The 24861-nt window shown below is 40.8% G+C and overlaps 1 protein-coding gene across 2 annotated transcripts in view; it reads left to right on the top strand.

The window, feature by feature from the left end:
• LOC129764786 (uncharacterized) overlaps nt 1-24861 on the top strand; it is a 1146248-nt gene that overhangs the window by 367397 nt on the left and 753990 nt on the right. For both annotated transcript variants that reach the window (XM_055764269.1, XM_055764265.1), the window contains exon 2: nt 5346-5404. The gene's annotated coding sequence lies outside the window, so the exon portion shown is untranslated. The remainder of the gene's footprint in view (nt 1-5345; nt 5405-24861) is intronic.

Below are 24861 nucleotides of genomic sequence, written 5' to 3'. Positions count from 1 at the left end.
TGATCATGGTTTGTCCACGTTTTTAAATTCAAATTAGGTATTCGAATGTTTCAAAACATATAAATAATATTGTCTTCTTCATGATTTACAGTAGTTTTATAGTATATGTTTACGGATTCACATGCTTTGAAGGATTATAAAAACCACATTCTATTGGTGTCAATGCGCCCCTCACTTGAGCTAACTTTCAATGAAACACCAGATGGTTATTTGGCACGTATTCGAACCATTTTTGGATTATAACACTTACAAATATTGTAAACATCATGGTTGCACACCATTTGTATTAGATTTACTTGGCTAAACCATGTAATTAATGCATTTTGATGACCTCAATTTTGATCATGAGTTGTCCATTCACTAATGTTGTTTTGTTCACATGTTTTTTTGGCGCACTGCAGTTTGTTTTTGTTTGTTTATGGTGTAGGGTAAATGATCTTGGTTTGTCCAGTCGAAAATATGATCATGGTTCGCCCACTTTTTTGAATGCTCTAATTCAGCGCTCCTGTGTCAAATAAGGCCTTCGAATGTTTCGAAACATATAAATGAAATTGCCTTTTACATGATTTATAGTAGTTTGATAGTATATTTTCACGAAATCACATGTTTTAAAGGATTATAAAATACACCTTCTATTTGTGTCAATGCGCCCCTCATTCGAGCGAACTTTTAATCGATCACCAGATGATTATTTGGCACGTATTCAGACCTTTTCTGGATTACAACATTTATAAATATTGTAAACATCATGCTTGCTCACCATTTGTATCGGATTTAGATAGCTAAACCATTAAATTAACGCATTTTGATGAACTCAATTCTGATCATGAGTTGTCCATTTCTATGGCAACCGCTTGGCGCGCTGCAGTTTATTTATGTTTGTTTATGGTGTGCTTCGCGCATAGCAGAAGTATGATTTTTCTGTGTTGATTGGATTGAGGTGAACACTTCTAAAATGCCCAAGAAAAAGCAATTTTCAGAAGAAAGCCTAAATTATGAATGAATCAATATGATGACAGTAAACTCAAGCAATGATAAATGCAACATCTAATTGTGAATTCGAATATTTTCATTCAAAAATGGAGATTTCTAAAACCGGACAAACCATGATCATTTTTTTGGGCAAACCATGATCAGAGGTGGTCAAACCATGATCATAATTCTTCTTTAAGGAAAATCGTTAAAAAACATAAAAATTTGAATAATTTCAACACCTTATGGTAGTATTAGTAACTAGAGACTTGGGGCTTTTCAACAAACCCAAACTCTTATCGATTATGTGTGATTTTCATGAAGAAAAATCGATTTGCATTTACTAGTTGCGTAAAAACACCCCAAATTGGACAAACCAAGATCATTTACCCTAGTTCCACAATATTGTTGCCTCTGTTTTTGTAAATAACTTTGTGGAACAAAGCTTTTTACTACTTTTAGATTATATGATAATATGATTTAGCACTTTTTTTCTAAGTTGCATTAGGGCGTTTGAAAAAATTGTCTTCGTACGTCTTTTAGAGCTTATCAAGACCTACATTTTGCGATGCAGAACAATATCTTAATCCTACTCAAAGTTATTGATGGTTTTTCACCCAAAATCTCATGATTTCAAGTTCTGCATCGCAAAATGTTAGTATTAATAAACTCTAAAAGTCTTACGAAGACATTTGAATGCAGAATTTGAAATATAAAGGCTATATCAAAAAAATCATTTTTTAATGGTCACCCCAACTCAACGTAAAGCAAAAGCGATATATCGGTTATTTCAGGAGATAGATTTTTTTTGTTCTACAAAGTTGTTTAGAATAACTGGGGCTACAATATTGTTGAACTATGTTTACCTCTATCTATAAAGATAAAAAAGTTAGATTTTTTATTTCATCGTAAATTTTGATACCCTATTTTTGACAACATAAAAATGAGCGCTCTATCATATGCAACAACTTTGTTGGGACAGTTTTCTAGAGAATAAGTCTCGAGCTCTAATTGCTAATTTCCAGTTAATTGCACCTCCTGGACCATTGTGCATTGTTATGTTTAATCACAATGAAACGGTTTAAGCTAAAAAGTTTATTTTTAAATTTATTTTATTTCCTAGTTTTTAGTCCACTATCTGTTTCATTAGAATATTTCTCTATAATAAAACTATTATACTGTATTCTATTAGTCAAATAATTTCATTTAAAATCAATATTGGGTGGATTGCAGAAAAATGCATAGAGTGTTCTCCAATTCAAGCTCGTTTATTTGATACACATATCCCAATCAACATTTTTTGAGATAATATGGAATCAGCTATTTTGTAGCGGTGGACAAATTTGATTTTTCAAGATCAACCAATTTTAAAATGACAGCAGGGGTGAAGGTGTTTTATAAGTTTCAGAACAATCGGTCAGTTCATATTGGGTAAATTTCTATTAATGTGGGACAACTCTACAGACATACAAACATACATACACTCAGTGCAAGCTAAATAAAATAGTTTAAAAAAGTAATTTGCTAATTTGTGATTGTGGCCATCTTGGATTTGGAGTTTTCAAGTTATGCGATCTACTATTTAAGCGCTTTCATTTGATACCCATAATAACTTGGTCTTGAGAAAAATATTTATCGCCTATTTGTGGTGGTGGCCATTTCAAAATTGCATTTTTTCATAAATAACTAATAAGTCATTTTTTTTCATTTGATACCCATATTGATGGGGTTTTGGAAAAAAAATATATCTATCGCCATTTTGTAGTGGCCACCATCTTGGATTTGTATTCTTCATAAATAACTGTGTTCTACTAGTCAAGCCCTTTCATTTGATACCCATATTAATGGGGTTTTGGGAAAGTATGTAGTCCGCCATTTTGTAGTGACAGCCATCTTGAATTTTCATTTTTCATAAATAACTGTGTTCTACTGGTCAAGCCCTTTAGTTTGATACCCATATTGATTCTTTGTGGTCGTTTGTCTGCTCTCAGCAGTCTTCCGAAAAACACTTACAAATGTCCACGCGATTTCATGTTTTTGTTTGAATTCGAACATGGTTTCCGCTAGTGTTGAATGTCTATCCCAAACACGAACAACATCTACATATGAAAACATCTACATATGAAAACAAACACGATGTTTATAATTCAAGAACACCATGTTCAAACATCTCACCCGATGTCGCAGTATTCATTGCTTTCGTTTCGTTTCTTTTCATACACGGAAAAAAATTATTCGTCCCAAAACAGGGACGTCGGCCCCCTCTCTAAAGGGGGGAGGGGGTGGCTGTCATACAAATGAAACACAAATTTCTGCATAACTCGAAAACTAATCAAGCTAATGAAGCCAAATTTGGCATGGGAACATTAACATTGTAACATTGAAAGGTTACATTTCTTCTTGAAATAAGTCATATTTGAAACTTAAAAAAACAATGTTTTTCAAACTGTATATAATCGAGTCCAAAATTGTATATAATCGAATCACATATAAGCGAGTCTGTATATAATCGAGTCCGACCTGTATTAGAAGAAGATTTTTTTTTCTTTTCGCAAAAGCTATGACTATACCTTTTACAGACTGTATTCAAGTTACCAAATCTTTCTTTAGATTTTCTGTGCTATAATCATTCTCTGGAATATTGAAAGGTAATTTTTCATTCAATCAATGCTATCGTTGTAGTAAACTATATTAGTAGAACATGCTGAGAAATAAATAAAAGCGAGAAATCTGGGTTCATTGAATTAATTATTGCTATGGTCGGATATATTTGGCATAGAAAACAAAACGAAACAATGATATTTTTTGCACAACTAATAAAAATAAAGTCAGAACAAAATAAGACGCGAAAAATGTTTTGTGCACTTATCAGAGTTATCAGAATAACCAGATATATCAGATATTTTTAGAAGAAAACTGAATTATTATTCGCACTGATAGTTTCAAATTTTAGGTATTTAATTTTCATAGGTTGGATTACGGAATGCTGAAATGAAAAAAAAAAGATTTTTTTTCCTCTAGCAGTTTCAGTAATTCAATAATGAAGTTTCGAATAACGTTCTTCTTCTTATTCTTCTTCACGTCATTTGTTTCGTTAATCTTCAGCATTAATTCCACATCCCAAAGCCAAAATCAACAATTCACGGAACGAATGTAAAACCTCTCAACACTACAATATTGATGGTCCGTATTTAAACGAAAACTCATTCGAAACTAAACACGAAATGGGTGTAACTTTCCCACGGACAGGAATCGGGACCGGAAGTCCAACAGCAGCAACAAAACACTCCTTCTTGGCCACGGAGCGGAAAATCACGTACTGCGGGGTGAATGGACAAGAAAGGAACAACAAGATGGGGGAAAAATCGGCACAAGCTCTGGAAAGAATAATGACAGCGATATAAATCTTTCAGCGTTATAGATAAGAAATGAGAGAAAATTTATAGTTTGTTTGCTTAAGTTTTCCGCTTGTGCTTTTTCTCCGCTATGAACTGCTGAAGGAACTTATTGTGTGGTTGTTGTTTGCGGGAATCACAAAAAAAATGGAGAAAGAAAATCAGAATCAAACGCAGAAGTTGTTATTGATTTTCCATTTTCTTATTTGAGTTCAGTGTTGAGAAAATTGTCGAAAAACGGCAATCGACATCAAGTGAGAGAGAACTCTTTTATTTCATTGACCATTATAGCCATTTGTTCTTGAAATGACAGTCGAAACTATGCGTTGAAAAGAAAGGGGTTCAGATGAATGCCTCGGAGATTTGTCTTCTTCCAGCTCGCAGTTCGCAATGCAACTTGCTTTTCCGGTGTGATCAGCTCGCCAAAATCCTCAGCACGAGATTTATCTTCATCACATTATAATCAGCATCATCATCGCTTTCCATCCAAGAAACATTTTACGCGCCTCTGGGGTAAATACCAAAGCACCTCACCAAACTCTCCGCACATACAGTATGAGCTTAGACGGCGGGAAAAACTGTGAAAGGATTTCCACCCCCACCCGGCCTCCGACGTCCATCCTGTCCGCATATTTTTTCCCGCTCTCATTCATCAAAGCAGCAAGGAGCAGGACCCCTTCCATCATTCAGACGGAAGCGGGAATGGGGCCGCAGACCTGTTTTGAAATTGGGAAGATTCTTTTTCCTTGGCTCATCGGAATGAGTTGAAAGGAGCGAAACAACATTTATCATTCCCGACAAGCGGCTAAGGAATGTGAAAATGTACACAATACTTACCATTGCGGATGTAAACGATGTAAATGTTGTATGAAGTGAGGAAGTTTGTGAAAATCTGCTAAGAAATGGATGTTTCCAGACATTTTAAATTTGAATGCAATCGTATTATTATCTAACGTTTCTTTCTTTCTTCAATTTCAGGCCCATCTTTGACGCGGACTGATCACCCTGGAATGACTTGTTGAGCCAGCAGAAATAAGGTTCGTAACATCATCGGATTCCAGCAGCAATTATTTACAGCGCACAATTTCTCAACCATTTACAAAGCTATTACCTTGTGACAGACTATAATTTGCTCTCGGCGCCCGGGATGGAAGCCAATAGCTTTTGGTCCGGGTCCCGGACGGTGGCGAAGAAAATTTATTACCATCTTCGCACTATCGAAGACCAGTAAATACGTATCGGATATCGGGACCAACGGATCGGGAAAGCGGAAAACGTCCGATTAGTGTAAAATTGCTCCTATGACAAATTGGTTTACTAAATCTTTGCTATCTGACGATGTTCGGCTCAGTTAATTATTTGCCATTATTAGGCAGGCAGAAGGCTCATGGTCGTGGTCAAAGGGACAACTTGGTGGAACATTAATGAGCTTTATAAAATTTAAATGAGTTCAAATAAATCCATTCAGTGGCACGAAATATGACTGTGCGATAGGATCCCATTTCCATCGAGATTCAATGCATCAATCCGGTTTTAATTGAAGCCCGTGGAACGTTCCGCGTCAATTCGTCACTGTCGCCGCATGGCCTCTCGCAAATTTGCTAACGAGATCAAAGCCTACATAATTCGATCCGTTCTCCGGTTCCCAGTATGTGTATAATAATACACATACGCGCCCTGGCGGCGGCGGCTGCGTGAATATTTACCCTTTTGACAGAACATTCAATAGGGAAAACTTTGCAATTCGAAACGCTAACACACACAATTTTGCACAATTGGTTGTCGCTTGCAACCGATGTCCTCGACAGGGGTACATTACACGAAGCTCGATTTAGTCATGCGGACGGGAGTTATGACAATTTCCTGAACCTAATGTGGTAGGGGAGCGCCGGTTGAGTTAGCATTAGCTCACAAAAGTGCTGCATACCAGTAGTGCTGTTCTGACCGGGGACTTGCCCAGGGATTCGAGAAATCCCGCTGGCAGTGTTTATTAAACTCAGCATCCGAATTGCGCTAGCTCGCTGGAGTCAGTTCCTTCTTTTCTTGCTGTCACCGTGTAAACTGTATATTGCATATTTGTAACGACCCTTTGTAGAAGAATAACTCTTTTATATTTTTCAGTAAATGAAATGCATATTTTCTTAGGGTGGGGTTTCAGCAGGGGATATAGCACTAGAAGGTCTGCTTTTCACACCGTCAGTCAGCATGTAACATGTCAATGCAAATAGTGCGACCTCATTGGATTCTGTTGTTATCGTACCGAGAAGAGGTGCCATAGTTCCGATCCACAGGGTGGAATTAGATTCAATTCTACGATTGTTTTCTATATATGCTTTTGTGGAGAGTGTTAATATATATTTACCTTTCTGGGTGTAATGGTGTGTAAAGCTATTCTATCTTGATGGAAATAAAATACCGTCACCGAAAAAAGAAAAACACCTGAAAATTATCATATAATGAGAGTAAAAGCAACTTTGAATCTCTTATATGGGTATGTTTCTATTATAGAACGATAAATAATATAGGGTTTGGGAAAAAGAAATATCGTATTTCTGATCGAAATTCGACGCTTTATTTAACATACATAAAATTATCAAATTTAAGTCAAATAATCCCTCGCTAACAACTTGATGGAGCTGGATGTGCTATTCATCACTCTTCAAGCATTGTTCTCGAAGTTTTTTTTTCTCTTCTCCCCAACAAGTTGGTTTTTTTATCGTGTGTTCTGTGGTGAATTAGTGCCCAAAGTGCCCAAAGCAGCCAGAACCGAGGAAGCAGCGCCTCTGCAGTGGTCTGGATCGGCGTCTGTAGTGGATCAATAACCATAACGGCATCGTCAACACGTGGTTGACGCTCAGTTGAGTACAACAATAACTTCTGCTATTGTGTTGTCTCAGTAGCGCGTGACTTTTGTGTCTCCCTTAATAGGGTAACAGAGCGCATATCGGAACAACAAATTTATGTGATTATTTTTATTTTAAGTTTTTTTTAATTTTTTTTGTTTACAAGTGAGATAAAAAAATTGTAATAATCGTTCGTTCTAAGAATGGAGGAGGGTGGGGGTCTAGACATGGACATTTCAGACTCCCCCTCGCTTGCTCAAGCAGGGTGTAGTAAGTCCCTTAAACGGACTCCTATGCCCGAAGATTCTTCTTCTGGGGACGAGTCAACTCACACTACCAAGCCCCCCTCCAAAAAAAAGATTGCAAACCTTTCCCCTGATTCCTCCAATACTTCCACCCAATCATCGACATCCCTTCCCCCCTCTGATGTTACTGTCCCCACTCAAACCTTGTCCTCGAATTCCTCTCCTATTGTATCCGCTCCCCGTGTCAGGGTTTATCCGGACGATGCGCCTGGCGCTGGTCCTTCGGTTGTTTTTTTCCGGCCCAAACCTAATGGTAAAGCCTTGAGGGTCGTACAGATTATGACAGATCTGAAAAGATACACCTCTGTTTCCGAAATTTGCAAAGTAAGACCGAACAAATTGCGAGTTGTCGTGACTAACCGAAATGACGCGAACGATATTGTTGCTGATAAGCATTTCATCCTCGAATATCGAGTTTTTATTCCCTCCCATAACGTAGAAATTGGGGGCGTTATATCTGAAACGGGTCTGACGTGCAAAACTATAGAAAGTATGGGAGTTGGCAGGTTCAAGAGGCTTCCTTCGATGGAAGTCAAAATCTTGGAATGTCGCCAACTTGGAAAAGTTACCCAGGAAGGAGTAGAAAAGAAATTTACGCCGTACGACTCGTTTCGAGTCACTTTTGCTGGTGCCGCCCTCCCTGACTACGTTATGGTGGACAAATTGAGGCTGCCGGTGCGACTATTCGTGCCAAAGCCCATGACTTGCAACAAATGCAAGTCAGTTGGTCATACAGCAGCTTATTGCGCCAACAAGGAGCGCTGTGCCACTTGCGGAGAGCAACATGAGGGGAAATCCTGCAGTGCGACTGAGCAAAAGTGTCCATATTGCGGGGGATCCCCACACGTGCTCTCAGCTTGTGAAACTTACAAGAGTCGCTGGGATAAACAAAAGCGCTCTTTGAAGGAACGCTCGAAACGCACTTTCGCGGATATTTTAAAGGGCGCTCCCCCACTGGCTCAACAACAACCATTAACAACAAACAATGTCTTTGCTTCCCTGCCAGTTGACGAATTGGAAGCGGATACAGCTAACGAGGGCACACCGTTTATTTTCAAAGGGAATTCCCGGCGCCAAAATGTGTCCACTCCCAAAGTTCAACGACAAGTCCCATCGGTGGTACCCCATGTTAGCTTGCCTAAAAAATCGAGTGCAACGGACAAGCAAAATCAGGTTCCTCCTGGCTTCCGTGGGAATAGTTCACCTTCGAACGACCCAGCACTCGAGGGGACATCAAAAACCCCAACTGTCCCTATTTTTCCGTCCAGCTCAACTTCCCAATCAGGATTTATAAAGTTGTCTGACCTTTTGGATCAAATCTTCAAGTGTTTTAATGTTTCCGATTCCATCAGAACCATTGTCATCTCAATGCTTCCAGTATTAAAGACAATTTTGCAACAATTGATGCAAACATGGCCCCTCCTTGCAATGATTATCTTTCTTGATGTCTAATTCAAATAGAGAGGTCGGAGATATCACTGTTTTACAGTGAAATTGTCGTAGTCTTATCCCTAAATTGGATACATTCAAATTTTTAATTCATAACTTCAATTGTGATGTTTTTGCTCTGTCCGAAACTTGGCTTTCTTCGCGAGATGATATCTCTTTCCACGATTTTAATATTATACGCTTGGACCGTGATGATAGATACGGAGGGGTGCTATTGGGGATCAATAAGTGCCACTCATTTTTTCGAATTGACCTTCCACCTATTGGAGGGATCGAAGCTGTTGCTTGTCATTCAAACATCAGAGGCAAAGACCTCTGTATTGTCAGCTTGTATTGGCCTCCGAGAGCTGCGGTTAGCCGCAAACAACTTGATGACATGTGCTCACTCCTTCCTGAGCCACGATTGATCTTGGGAGACTTCAACTCTCACGGAACTGCCTGGGGGGAACAGTACGACGACAATCGTTCATCGATGATATATGACCTTTGTAACAGCTTCAATATGACCGTTTTGAACACTGGGGAAACAACACGTGTGCCTAAACCTCCTGCTAACCCAAGTGCTCTTGACCTCTCGCTTTGCTCGAATTCACTATCGTTAGATTGCAAGTGGAATATAATCCAGAACCCCAACGGTAGTGATCACTTGCCAACCAAAATTTCCATCACCATTGGGTCGAATTCTTCTGAATCTATAAACATGGCATATGACCTCACAAGACACATTGACTGGAAAAAATATGCGGACGCGATTGCTCTAGCCATCAATTCCAGAGATGGTTTACATGCATTGGAGGAGTATAACTTCCTTTCTCGTTTGATCTATGACAGCGCGGTTCGCGCTCAAACGAAACCCATCCCAGGCTCCACTATTCGTCGAAGGCCTCCCAATCTATGGTGGGATAGCCAGTGTTCCAAGCTTTATGTAGAAAAATCGAATGCATTTAAAGCTTTTCGGAAACGTGGAACCCCTGAAAATTTTCAAACGTATTTAGCCCTTGAAGATCAATTTAAAAACTTAATCAAAGGGAAAAAACGAGCTTATTGGCGAAATTTCGTGGGAGGTTTATCACGAGAAACGTCAATGAAAAAATTATGGAAAGTGGCTCGAAACATGAGAAATCGCTCTTCATCGAATGAAAGCGAGGAACATTCACATCGATGGATTTTTAATTTTGCACGAAAGGTTTGTCCCGATTTCGCTCCCGTGCAAAGAATTGTTCGAGATATACCACAAGATAGGTGCGACCTTGATTCCGAGTTTTCGATGGTAGAATTCTCTCTTGCTCTCCTTTCAAGTAACAATTCGGCTCCAGGATCGGATAGAATTAAGTTCAACTTGCTAAAAAACCTCCCTGATGTGGCCAAACATCGCTTGTTGAATTTATTCAATAAGTTTCTGGAGCATAATGTTGTAAAGGGGGCTTTCGATTCTGTTTCAATAGAGGTTTTGTCGGACAAATTACACTCTCGGGGTCTGCCGCCTCTATTGAATAATATGTTATATAACTTGCTTTGTGAGAAACATTTGAACTTTTCTCACGGAGATTCGGCAGTAAGTCGGGTCTCTTACATGGGCCTCCCCCAGGGCTCATGTTTAAGCCCCCTTATGTACAACTTCTACGTAAGCGACATTGACAATTGCCTTACACAAAATTGCAGCCTAAGACAACTTGCAGATGATGGAGTGGTGTCTGTCGTAGGATCAAACGAATCCGACCTGCAAGAACCCTTACAAGATACGTTGAACAATTTTTCAACCTGGGCCATTGGGCTAGGGATCGAATTCTCCACGGAGAAAACAGAGATGGTGGTTTTTTCTAGGAAGCATAAACCAGCAAAACCAAAGCTTCAACTTTTGGGTAAACCGATCACTCATGCTATGTCATTCAAGTATCTTGGGGTCTGGTTCGACTCCAAATGTACTTGGGGGGCCCATATTAGGTATCTGAGTAAAAAATGTCAACAAAGAATAAACTTTCTCCGTACAATTACCGGCACCTGGTGGGGAGCCCATCCCGAAGATCTTATAATGTTGTATCGAACAACTATTCTGTCAGTGATGGAGTATGGCAGTTTCTGTTTTCAATCAGCTGCCAAAACACACTTAATTAAACTCGAGCGAATTCAGTATCTTTGTCTCCGTATTGCGTTGGGATGTATGCCCTCAACGCATACCATAAGCCTCGAGGTTTTGGCAGGCGTACTCCCACTAAAAGATCGCTTCAATTTATTATCTCTTCGGTTCCTCATTCGGTGTAAGGTTATGAACCCATTGGTGATCGGAAATTTTGAGCAGCTGATCGAGCTAAATTTTCATTCTGGATTCATGAGCTCATATCATGAATTCGTCTCCATGCAGGTTGATCCTTCTTCGTATATTCCCAACCGTGTTTGTTTTCCTGACTACATCAATTCCTCTGTGCATTTTGATCTGTCCATGAAGCAAGATATCCATGGATATTCAGATTACCAACGATCGAGGATCGCTCCAACGATCTTCGATTCAAAGTATGGGGGTATCAATTGTGATAATATGTACTTTACTGATGGGTCCTCTATGAATGAGTCCACAGGATTTGGAGTGTTCAACGAAATTTTTAGCACCTCCCACAGTCTTCAGAATCCTTGCTCTGTGTATATTGCTGAATTGGCAGCAATACATTGGGCGCTGGACAGCGTCGCCTCACGACCTGTTGAACACTATTACATTGTAACGGATAGTCTTAGCTCTGTCGAAGCTATCCGTTCAGTGAGGCCGGAAAAGCACTCGCCGTACTTCCTTGAGAGAATACGAGAAATTTTGAGTGCTTTATCCAGACGCTGTTATGTCATTACCTTTGTCTGGGTCCCTTCACATTGCTCAATTCCGGGTAATGAGAGGGCTGACTCATTAGCAAAGGTAGGTGCGATTGAAGGCGACATTTACCAGTGTCAAATCGCCTTCAATGATTTTTTTTCTTTAGTCCGTAAAAATACCATCGCTAACTGGCAACGCAAATGGAACGAAGATGAATTGGGCCGGTGGTTTCACTCGATTATCCCTAAGGTTAGCCTCAAACCGTGGTTCAAAAGTCTGGACTTGAGTCGGGACTTTATTCGCACCTTCTCCCGACTCATGTCCAATCACTGTTCGTTAGATGCGCTTCTCTTTCGTTTCAATCTTGCCAGCAACAATCTCTGCGTCTGTGGTCAAGGTTATCACGACATCGAGCATGTTGTTTGGTCGTGCGAGGTGTATCTGGTCGCCAGATCGAATTTAGAAAACTCCCTTCGGGCCCGAGGAAGACAGCCCAATGTGCCGGTGAGAGATGTGTTGGCTCGGTTAGACCTTGATTACATGACCCAAATATATGTTTTCCTTAAAGCTATCGATCTTCGTGTGTGATTGTCCCTATGTCTTCATAACCTCCTTTTCATCCATTGCGAGCGATTGCCCCCCTTGGTATAAACAGTAAAATAAGTTGAAATGTAAATATACAATAGATATACGAATAGATTTAAGAATCGAGTGTGATCATCAACATTGTAACAGTTCCCTTATATCCCATCCCTTTCCTGAAAGTTGTCACCCTCTAAACTCGAGTAAACCGCGAGTAATCGGTTTTCCACCTTACTAACCATAGTGTTAGGAAAATTATTTATGTATAGTTTTAAAACATATATTTAAGAATTCGGCTCCTTTAAACTAATGTAACTGAGCCTGTAAAAATAAACGATTTATATAAAAAAAAAAAATAAAGTCAAATAAGAGGTGTTAAATAAAAAATGAGATTTTTTTCAATACCTTCCAGTAACTCAAATAAAGAGCGTAAAATTTTCTTTCTTCAAGAAAATTGCTCTTTGGGCTCCCTAGAAACAGTAGGCGTGTTTGGTTTTGCTAGTTTGAATTTAGTCAAAGCAAAGATGGCGTCGAAACAGCACGTGCTCCGCGAACGCATTGTACGGTTCTACGAAACGCATTTCCAGCAAGGAAAAAAGTTCACGGTGGCACATTTTAAGGACGAAAATGTACCTGTCAGTACGGTATATCGTATCCTGGGTTCCCTGAACGTAAAGCGGAAGGTCGGAGGTGGTCGTCCGGTGACGATAATGACGAAGCAGAGGAAGACATCGTTAAAGAAGCTGTTTGACAACAAGGACGCAACCAGCCTGCGTGACGCCGGTCGGAAATATGGCTGCTCCCACGTATTGATCCATCGGACCCTCAAGATGGAAGATATCGTCTGCAGGAAGAAGACGAGGTCGCCGGAGTACACGGAGGAGCAGATTGAGACGGTTAAATCACAGTGTCGGTGGATGACCAAAAAATACCGCGGGACGTCTTTCGTTCTGGACGACGAAAGCTATTTTCCGCTGTCCAAAACGCATATTCCAGGAAATGATAATTACTACTCCAGCGACAAGTTCAAGCACAAGTTTGAAAAAAACGTTATGTTGTACATCGCCATTTCGGACCGGGGCATTTCAAAGCCACGGTTTAAGCCGAGCGGTCTGGCAATCAACCAACAAATCTATCGAGAAGAGTGCCTCGATAAAATCCTGCTGCCGTTCCTGAACGAGCATCACGCGGATGGGAAGTAGGTCTTCTGGCCGGACAAGGCGTCTTCCCATTACGCCAAGAAGACGCTGGCGTATCTTGAGGAGAAAAAGATACCGTTCGTGCCGAAAGATCGTAACCCAACAAACTTGCCCCAGTGCCGCCCAATAGAGGATTTCTTTGGCTCACTCAGTGCCCTAGTGTATAAAAACAATTGGAGGGCCAAGGACACGAAGCAACCGACTACAAGAATCCGGAATTGTATCCGGAAAATGGACGTAAGTGCCGTACAACGTTCTTGTGAGAGCATCGCGACAAAGTAGCGTCGAACAGCAGACCACGGCCCTTACTCAAACATTCACTGACATTTTTTTTGAAGAAAATACATAATTTTTTTTTTTTTATTAATTCGTATATTTTTACAGGCTCAGTTACTTAAGTTTAAAGGAGCCGAATTCTTAAATATAATTTAAAACTATATATATAAACAATTTTTCTTACATCTATGGTTAGTAAGGTGGAAAACCGATTACTCGCGGTGTACTCGAGTTTAGGAGGGTGACACATTTTTAGGAGAAGGATGGGATATAAGGAAATTGTAACAATGTTGATGAACACTCAATTCTTAAATCTATTCGCATATCTATAGTGTATTTACATTTCAACTTATTCTACTATTTATAGCAAGGGGACGAATTACCCGCGAAGGAAGGAAAAGAGGGTATAAGGATGTAGGGACAATCACACACGAAGATCTATAGCTTTAAGGAAAACATATATATGGGACATGTAATCAAGGTCTAACCGAGCCAACACATCTCTCACCGGCACATTGGACTGTCTTCCTCGGGCCCGAAGGGAGTTTTCTAAATTCGATCTGGCGACCAGATACACCTCGCACGACCAAACAACGTGTTCGATGTCGTGATAACCTTGGCCACAAACGCAGAGATTGCTGCTGGCAAGATTGAAACGGAAGAGTAGTGCATCTAACGAACAGTGATTGGACATGAGTCGGGAGAAGGTGCGAATAAAGTCCCGACTCAAGTCCAGACTTTTGAACCACGGTTTGAGGCTAACCTTAGGGATAATCGAGTGAAACCACCGACCCAATTCATCTTCATTCCACTTGCGTTGCCAGTTAGCGATGGTATTTTTGCGGACTAAAGAATAAAAATCATTGAAGGCGATTTGACGCTGATAAATATCGCCTTCAATTGCACCTACCTTTGCCAATGAGTCAGCCCTCTCATTACCCGGAATTGAGCAATGTGAAGGGACCCAGATAAAGGTAATGACATAACAGCGTCTGGATAAAGCACTCAAAATTTCTCGTATTCTCTCAAGGAAGTACGGCGAGTGCTTTTCCGGCCTCACTGAACGGATAGCTTCGACAGAGCTAAGACTATCCGTTACAATGTAATAGTGTTCAACAGGTCGTGAGGCGACGCTGTCCAGCGCCCAATGAATTGCTGCCAATTCAGCAATATACACTGAGCAAGGATTCTGAAGACTGTGTGAGGTGCTAAAAAATTCGTTGAACACTCCAAATCCTGTGGACTCGTTTATAGTGGACCCATCAGTAAAGTACATATTATCACAATTGATACCCCCATACTTTGAATCGAAGATCGTTGGAGCGATCCTCGATCGTTGGTAATCTGAATATCCATGGATATCTTGCTTCATGGACAGATCAAAATGCACAGAGGAATTGATGTAGTCAGGAAAACAAACACGGTTGGGAATATACGAAGAAGGATCAACCTGCATGGAGACGAATTCATGATATGAGCTCATGAATCCAGAATGAAAATTTAGCTCGATCAGCTGCTCAAAATTTCCGATCACCAATGGGTTCATAACCTTACACCGAATGAGGAACCGAAGAGATAATAAATTGAAGCGATCTTTTAGTGGGAGTACGCCTGCCAAAACCTCGAGACTCATGGTATGCGTTGAGGGCATACATCCCAACGCAATACGGAGACAAAGATACTGAATTCGCTCGAGTTTAATGAGGTGTGTTTTGGCAGCTGATTGAAAACAGAAACTGCCATACTCCATCACTGAGAGAATAGTTGTTCGATACAACATAATAAGATCTTCGGGATGGGCTCCCCACCAGGTGCCGGTAATTGTACGGAGAAAGTTTATTCTTTGTTGACATTTTTTACTCAGATACCTAATATGGGCCCCCCAAGTACATTTGGAGTCGAACCAGACCCCAAGATACTTGAATGACATAGCATGAGTGATCGGTTTACCCAAAAGTTGAAGCTTTGGTTTTGCTGGCTTATGCTTCCTAGAAAAAACCACCATCTCTGTTTTCTCCGTGGAGAATTCGATCCCTAGCCCAATGGCCCAGGTTGAAAAATTGTTCAAAGTATCTTGTAAGGGTCCTTGCAGGTCGGATTGGTTTGATCCTACGACAGACACCACTCCATCATCTGCAAGTTGTCTTAGGCTGCAATTTTGTGTAAGGCAATTGTCAATGTCGCTTACGTAGAAGTTGTACATAAGGGGGCTTAAACATGAGCCCTGGGGGAGGCCCATGTAAGAGACCCGACTTACTGCCGAATCTCCGTGAGAAAAGTTCAAATGTTTCTCACAAAGCAAGTTATATAACATATTATTCAATAGAGGCGGCAGACCCCGAGAGTGTAATTTGTCCGACAAAACCTCTATTGAAACAGAATCGAAAGCCCCCTTTATGTCCAAGAATACTGAAGCCATTTGTTTTTTTTCGGCGTAAGCCATTTGAATTTCTGAAGAAAGCAACGCAAGACAATCATTCGTCCCCTTGCCCCTGCGGAACCCATATTGTGTATCTGAGAGTAGGCCATTCGTTTCAACCCATCGATCAAGGCGAAACAAGATCATTTTCTCCAACAATTTCCGTATACAAGACAGCATTGCTATTGGGCGGTACGAATTGAAGTCGGACGCGGGTTTTCCGGGTTTTTGAATAGCTATAACTCGTACTTGTCTCCAATCATCTGGAACAATATTATTCTCCAGAAACCGATTGAATAAATTCAACAAGCAATGTTTCGCCACATCAGGGAGGTTTTTCAGCAAGTTGAACTTAATTCTATCCGATCCCGGAGCAGAATTGTTACATGAAAGCAGAGCAAGAGAGAATTCTACCATCGAAAACTCGGAATCAAGATCGCACCTATCTTGTGGTATATCTCGAACAATTTTTTGCACAGGAGCGGAATCAGGACAAACCTTCCGTGCAAAATTAAAAATCCATCGATGTGAATATTCTTCGCTTTCATTCGTTTCTCATGTTTCTCATGTTTCGAGCCACTTTCCATAATTTTTTCATTGACGTTTCTCGTGACAAACCTCCCACGAAATTTCGCCAATAAGCACGTTTTTTCCCTTTGATTAAGTTTTTAAATTGATCTTCAAGGGCTAAATACGTTTGAAAATTTTCAGGGGTTCCACGTTTCCGAAAAGCTTTAAATGCATTCGATTTTTCTACATAAAGCTTGGAACACTGGCTATCCCACCATAGATTGGGAGGCCTTCGACGAATAGTGGAGCCTGGGATGGGTTTCGTTTGAGCGCGAACCGCGCTGTCATAGATCAAACGAGAAAGGAAGTTATACTCCTCCAATGCAGGTAAACCATCTCTGGAATTGATGGCTAGAGCAATCGCGTCCGCATATTTTTTCCAGTCAATGTGTCTTGTGAGGTCATATGCCATGTTTATAGATTCAGAAGAATTCGACCCAATGGTGATGGAAATTTTGGTTGGCAAGTGATCACTACCGTTGGGGTTCTGGATTATATTCCACTTGCAATCTAACGATAGTGAATTCGAGCAAAGCGAGAGGTCAAGAGCACTTGGGTTAGCAGGAGGTTTAGGCACACGTGTTGTTTCCCCAGTGTTCAAAACGGTCATATTGAAGCTGTTACAAAGGTCCTATATCATCGATGAACGATTGTCGTCGTACTGTTCCCCCCAGGCAGTTCCGTGAGAGTTGAAGTCTCCCAAGATCAATCGTGGCTCAGGAAGGAGTGAGCACATGTCATCAAGTTGTTTGCGGCTAACCGCAGCTCTCGGAGGCCAATACAAGCTGACAATACAGAGGTCTTTGCCTCTGATGTTTGCATGACAAGCAACAGCTTCGATCCCTCCTATAGGTGGAAGGTCAATTCTAAAAAATGAGTGGCACTTATTGATCCCCAATAGCACCCCTCCGTATCTATCATCACGGTCCAAGCGTATAATATTAAAATCATCTCGCGAAGAAAGCCAAGTTTCGGACAGAGCAAAAACATCACAATTGAAGTTATGAATTAAAAATTTGAATGTATCCAATTTAGGGATAAGACTACGACAATTCCACTGTAAAACAGTGATATCTCCGACCTCTCTATTTGAATTAGACATCAAGAGAGATAATCATTGCAAGGAGGGGCCATGTTTGCATCAATTGTTGCAAAATTGTCTTTAATACTGGAAGCATTGAGATGACAATGGTTCTGATGGAATCGGAAACATTAAAACACTTGAAGATTTGATCCAAAAGGTCAGACAACTTTATAAATCCTGATTGGGAAGTTGAGCTGGACGGAAAAATAGGGACAGTTGGGGTTTTTGATGTCCCCTCGAGTGCTGGGTCGTTCGAAGGTGAACTATTCCCACGGAAGCCAGGAGGAACCTGATTTTGCTTGTCCGCTGCACTCGATTTTTTAGGCAAACCAACAGGGGGTATCACCGGCGGGACTTGTTCTTGAACTTTGGGAGTGGTCACATTTTTGCGCCGTGGATTCCCTTTGAAAATAAACGGTGTGCCCCCGTTACCTGTATCCGCGTCCATTTCGTCAACTGGCAACGTAGCGAAGACATTTTGTGTGTTGATTGGTTGTTGTTGAGCCAGTGGAGAAGCGCCCTTTAAAATTTCCGCAAAAGTGCGTTTTGAGCGTTCCTTCAAAGAGCGCTTCTGTTTCTCCCAGCGACTCTTATAAGTTTCACAAGCTGAGAGCACGTGTGGGGATCCCCCGCAATATGGACACTTTTGCTCAGTCGCATTGCAGGATTTCCCCACATGTTGCTCTCCGCAAGTGGCACAGCGCTCCTTGTTGGCGCAATAATCTGCTGTATGACCAACTGACTTGCATTTGTTGCAAGTCATGGGCTTTGGCACGAAGAGTCGTAGTGGTAGCCTCAATTTGTCCACCATAACGTAGTCAGGGAGGGCGGAACCAGCAAAAGTTACTCGAAACGAGTCGGACGGCGTGAATTTTGTTTTTCCCTCTTCCCGGGACACTTTTCCTAATTGATGGCAGTCCAAAATTTTAACTTTCGTCAAAGGGAGTTTTTTGAATCTGCCATCTCCTTGTTTTAAGAATTCGCTCGTCAGACCCGTTTCTGTTATCACCCCCGAAATTTCTACGTTATGGAAAGGTACGTACACGCGATATTCTAAAATGAACCGATTGTCAGCAACAATCTCGTTAGCTTGCTTCCGATCAGTCACGACAACACGCAGTTTGTTCGGTCGAACCTTGGAAATTTCGACCATGGAGGAATAATTTTTTGTCAGATCTTTCATAATCTGAATGACATTCAAAGCTTTTCCTTGTGGCTTGGGCCGGAAGAAAACAACCCACGGGCCTGTTCCAGGTGCATCTTCTGGGTATATCTTGACACGGGGAGCGGAGACAAGCGGGAAGGTTAAGAGTTTGAGAGGAGAGATTTGCGGATTTCTCAGAGGGGGGCTTTTTAGAGTGGCTTGAATCTTCTTCGGAAGAATTATCTTCCGGTGAGGGAACGCGCTTGAGCGACTTCCCGGCCCCTTTTTGTGCAACCGAGGGGGAGTCAATATTTTCATCGTAAGAGATCTCCATATTTGGAGATCTCTCACACTCTTCCATAGTTTATACGGATGATAATTATAATAATATTTTATAATAATTTCTATAACCTAATAAAATAATAATAACAATAATAATATTTATACAAAATACTTGGTAGTGCACACCAGTGCAGCTAATCAGAAAGCGACTGCTCCTCAATCGATTGGTCGCAGGCACAGCTGTGATAGCTAAACAAACAATCACGCTCCGGTCCACACTAAACGCACACACCAATGCAGATGAACTGGAAACTTCTCGATCGGTTGAACACGTGATCGACGCTCGCCGCAATTGAAATTGTGTATCACACACACGCACTGTCGGCGGTCACACAGTATCCGAATGCGGGATAATGGCAAAACACGGCGAAATAAATCGTCACTCCAGCTTTCTGCTGATAACACTTTGTTTTTTGTTGGGCTCAAACGAATTGTATAAACAAAGCGTATGGATACAACACGGCAGAAAATACACCAGCTAACGGTAACCGAGAACGATAACGATAACGGAGTGACACAATATACGTCTGATTACTCGAAGGTCTCGACGCGGAATGGAAATACATTATGTTATTAATAAAAAATACTGAAATCGATGAAAAAAAAATTTTTTTTTTATATGTGATTGAAAAAATTCTCATTTTTTATTTAACACCCGTTATGCGCCGTTTTGTTCGCAAACTTGTTGCCATTTAGAAGGCAACTTCATTATGCCCCCCCCCACCCCTTATAAAACCCCCCTTTCTTATTTGCAAAAAATTCAGACAGCCAGTTTTCGCAAGCCTCTTTTGAGGCCAACTTAGATGATAATCACTTGGAGCCAGGTCCGGATTATACGGTGGGTGCAATAGGACAACCCATCCGAGCTCCCGTAGCTTCTGGCGGGTCATTAAAGATGTGTGAGGCCGAGCGTTGTCCTGGTGGAAAACAACACCATTCCTATTGATCATTTCTGGCCGCTTCTGGTCAATCGCCTGCTTCAAACGGTCAAGCTGCTCACAGTAGAGTACCGAGTTGAGTGTCTGGTCATAGTTTAGCAGCTCATAGTGGATGATTCCCTTCCAATCCCACCAAACACACAGCAAAACCTTCCTGGTCGTCAATCCGGGCTTGGCGATGGTTTGGGCCGGCTCACCGCGCTTCGACTACTACTTTTTTCGCTTCAGGTTGTCGTACGTGATCCACTTTTCATCACCAGTCACCATCTTCTTCAAAAATGGGTCGAGTTCGTTCCGTTTCAGCAGTGCATCGTAGGCGTTGATTCGGTCTAAAAGATTTTTTTGCGCCAACTCGTGTGGCACCCATACATCCAGCTTTTTTTGGAATCCAATCTTCTGCAAATGGTTCCAAACGGTTTTATGGTCTATACCCAGTTCCTGGCCAATCGAGCGAGTGTTCACATGCCGGTCTACTTGGATGATTTTAACGATTTTATCGGTTTCCACGACGATTAGCCTACCAGTACGGGATGTGTCTTCGACAGCCACTACACCAGAACGAAATCGATCAAACCAACGCTGTGCTGTGCGAATCGTTACAGTATCGGGTCCATAAACTACACGAATTTTTTCGGCCACCTTCGTTGCAGTTTTACCTCGCAGGTAGTAAAAACGTAAAATATGGCGAATTTCTTGCTTGGGGGACTCCATCTTTGACTTGAGACTGAAAAGGACAATCACAACATTGTCAAAACGACACTTGTAGCACAGATTGCCGTCTTTAAATAGCCGTATAGTATGACCCGATGCGATAAGTACAACACAAGATATGTTTTAGTGTTGCCATATATTGACAATACACGACATTTCTTTTTCCCCAACCCAATATATGAACGCGGAGGTTACAACTTGTATTAATTCCATTTATTCTTAAAATCATGTAGCGAATTGTAGATGTAAGAATATAACACTACATGACCCGATATATTCAACATAAGAAATTATACGATGTGGTCATCTTGGGATCCTTAGTACACAATATACCTACCGTGAGTGTCGACTATCTCCTGAAGGAGTTTCGAAATGCTCTCCTGCAAATTCTTCATATGCTGAGCGTCAACAGCAGTTCTTCGCTAAGCGCAAATGCATACATTTTCGGACCAGTTTGCATCGAAAACCTATATATTCCAAACGAAAATCAAAATGACAGATCCAGACAACCAGTGAATATGAGCAAAACAACTTTTGTTCTTCAATATGTTTTGATGTTTATTTTTCCACCCAGTGTCATTTTCATCTTGATTATTCGAGATGCCAGAATTGAATTGCATTTTAGCCAAATGAATATCAGCTGTTGTTTACTTTCAACCTGAGGCAGCTGTGCCGTTGTTACCGTCTCGCCAAACAAAATCCTGCGCGATTTCTTGCAAAGTTCGTTTCATCGAACTCTGGCGTTTTTGTTCTCAAAATTGTCCAGCTTAACTAATGTTTGACGTAGGACTACGTCTTTCATTTCTATATCGGGGTGTAAAATCAAAGTTTCGAAAAAGCTTTGAATGCGTTCGATTTATCCTGGTGAAGCTTGTAACATTGGCTATCCCACCATGAATTAGGAGGCCTTCGACGGATGGTGGACCTTGGGATGGGTTTCGTTTGAGCGCGAACCGCGCTGTCATAGATCAAGCGAGAAAGGAAGTTATACTCCACCAATGGAGGTGAGCCATCTCTGGAATTGATGGCTAGAGTAATCGCGTCCGCATATTTTTTCCAGTCAATGTGTCTTGTGAGGTCATATGCCATGTTTATAGATTCAGAAAAATTCGACCCAATGGTGATGGAAAATTTGATTGGCAAGTGATCACTACCGTTGGGGTTCTGGATTACATTCCACTTGCAATCTAACGATAGTGAATTCGAGCAAACCGAGAAGTCAAGAACACTAGGGTTAGCAGGAGGTTTAGGTACACGTGTTGTTTCCTCAGTGTTCAAAACACTCATTTTGAAGCTGCAATGTTGAAGCTGTTCATCAACAATGAACGACTGTCGTCGTACTGTTCCTCCCAGGCAGTTCCGTGAGAGTTGAAGTCTCCCAAGATCAATCGTGGCTCAGAAAAGTGTGAGCACATGTGTAAGGGGGGTTCTGTGCGGGCCTTTAAAATCGCCGACTTTTGCGCCAGAGAACCAAGGTCCTGTGTCGGGATTCGGATGAATGATTGACCTGACTAGCGTGCTACAGTATCCTCCTTCATGCTTTTCCCACACTTCAGAAAAATATTCACCGAAAATTCGAAAGTTTTAAATTTCCGTTTCGAAACCGATCTTTTCTTTCCCAAAAAGAAAAATTGTTAAATCTAATTTAAAATTCAAACCGTTAAAACTTTAATTAGAAAAATTAACCAAAACTTCCAAAAATTTTCCTAATGTTTCGTTATAATTGTTTTCTTCAACACCTGACTCCTAATTTCTAACAATTCATCAATTGTGACGTCACTCTCTAGTTATGTGTGTTTACCTAACTATGTAGTTTTTTGCTACTAATACAATATTTTATCCCTACTACTCACTCTCATTGATGTTTTAATACCGGGATGAGCTCACCCGTGCAGCAACGATGGGGTTCTCCAATTGGTGGAGCCGCTTGGTGATCCTCACCGAACCTCTCACCGACGAGAGTTTCGGTAAATCTCGCTGGCGTTGGTGGACTTTCCCGTCCTGAGCTAACCGTGTTGGAATAAGGTCGCGTGTAACGTGCGACTCACACCGGGCCGAGCTTCCTTCCCGATGATCAACGCACTCCAGAATGATCTATAGTGGTCAGCAACCACGAGGCGATAGACCACTCCGGGGGATTTACCGTGCACAAAGAACAGGCGATGACTGATCGCCGAAACGTAAAAGATAACCTAAACACGGGGCCACCAAGGCTGTATGTTATTAATCTCAATCGTAATATCCTAATAAAAAGCACAATGAACAAAAGCTTTTTTCTTATATTCAGCAATAAAGTTACTCAAAATTGATTCGAATAATCGCACAACTCACGATTTTACTATTTTATTTTATTCGAAAAACTCCGAAAATTTCTGGAAACAGAAAACTCTTTAGTATAGAAATCACTTTGTTCCTTTTCAATTATACCTCATTAAAAATATTTAAATCGCACTTTTCAATTCTTGATCTGTATCGCTCGGCGGCTCAGAATGGAAAGATCGATTGTGGTATTCTTCCCGATTGCGAAACCTTCCGAATTTTCTAGAATATACTTTTTTATTCCTATCTCTACTTCCGGTTCTGACCTTATTCTTTGGGTATCCGTTAATCTAGAATATTCGGGGTGTCTGATTCTATCAGTGCGAGTGATCTACAAGTAGGCGTAACTCAAATAAACTCGCATAATCTTCTCGAAACAACCTACTCGTTTCACATGTCATCATGTTGTTTGCGCCTAACCGCAGTTCTCGGAGTTTCGAATGTGATGAATATCAATTTAATAAATTTTTTATTTAATAAATAACAGCGAATTTATGAACCCCACGCAATGCCGCATTCATTCATTATAGCAAGTTTGTTCATGTATCAGCGATATGAACAAAATGAACTCGTTTGTTATTGTCATTAATATCATGAGGGAAGTGTGTTTCAAGCTGAAAAAAAATCATTTAAACTGAAATAAAATCATATTCGTTACTCGCGAATATTTGTTGATATTCTAAGATACTGGATATAACTCATACGTTTTGACGTGGAACTACATCTTTCACGAAGGGTGCCAATTCAGAAAACAGGTCACGTTTTCATGAAATAAAGTTAACGTTAATAACTATTTTCACTGTGAACGAATTTTCGTGATTTGCATACCAATTGAATCGTAAATTCTCTAAGATTTGTTTGATATGCTATACATTACAATTTGCTAATCTCTAAACGGTTAAAATTCATGAAAATTGGAAGAACTTCCTTTTTTCCCATACATTTGTTCTGCCGATTTGTGTGCTAACCCTACCCGTATTTCGAATGCTTATAACTCGAACATTTCTTAACAGATCGGAAAGATGTTGCATCAATTGATAGGAAATATTTCTACGCGTCTATCACAATTAATAAAATGTTATTTTTCATGAGATCAACAAATGAATAACTGTAAAATTTCGAGCGTTATCTAAACGCCTTAACTGCCAAGTTTTGATTGGCCCGATTTACGGTTTCCCCAACACAGACTTCAAAATCAATGTGCCTGGGGGAACCGGCTTAATCAAAACATGCAAGTCGAGGGTATTTTTTGGTGTTGAGTACCTTTCTACTCGCTTGTCGTTGTGCAGGCCGGATAATAATTCCCTAAAACGTTCTTTTAAACTGAGGAGTCTGGGAAAATCGACGTTTCAGATGCTAGAGGCGAATGAACTTTTGCGGTTCGAGAACTACGTAAACATGAGATGTGCAATAATTTCAGAGGGAAATGTAAAATACAATTCTTCCGTTCACATATTTTGGTAGTGCCAGACTTCATATCAAACGTAAAAGGACGTTCATCAAATTTATTTGC

Source organism: Toxorhynchites rutilus, chromosome 2 (assembly GCF_029784135.1).
Source record: "Toxorhynchites rutilus septentrionalis strain SRP chromosome 2, ASM2978413v1, whole genome shotgun sequence".
Taxonomy (NCBI): Eukaryota; Metazoa; Arthropoda; class Insecta; order Diptera; family Culicidae; genus Toxorhynchites; species Toxorhynchites rutilus.
The sequence above is the reverse complement of the archived record's forward strand: the minus strand, read 5'-3'. Positions and strand labels throughout refer to the sequence as shown.